Below are 207 nucleotides of genomic sequence, written 5' to 3' on the forward strand. Positions count from 1 at the left end.
TCCACATCCCGAGATGCTCAGCCTCACTGCCTGGAAATTGAAAGGCAGCAATTAACAGCAGTGGGTTTTTCACCGGGGGTGGTAGATACCATGTTAGCTTCCAGGAAGGGGTCTACAAATCGAGTCTACAATACCACATGGAGGGTGTTCTGCTCCTGGTGCACAGAAAAGGGAGTAGATCCCTTAATAGCTCAGGTGGGAGATGTC

The sequence above is a fragment of the Gekko japonicus genome, unplaced genomic scaffold, assembly GCF_001447785.1.
Source record: "Gekko japonicus isolate JY-2015 unplaced genomic scaffold, Gekko_japonicus_V1.1 scaffold543, whole genome shotgun sequence".
Classification (NCBI taxonomy): Eukaryota; Metazoa; Chordata; class Lepidosauria; order Squamata; family Gekkonidae; genus Gekko; species Gekko japonicus.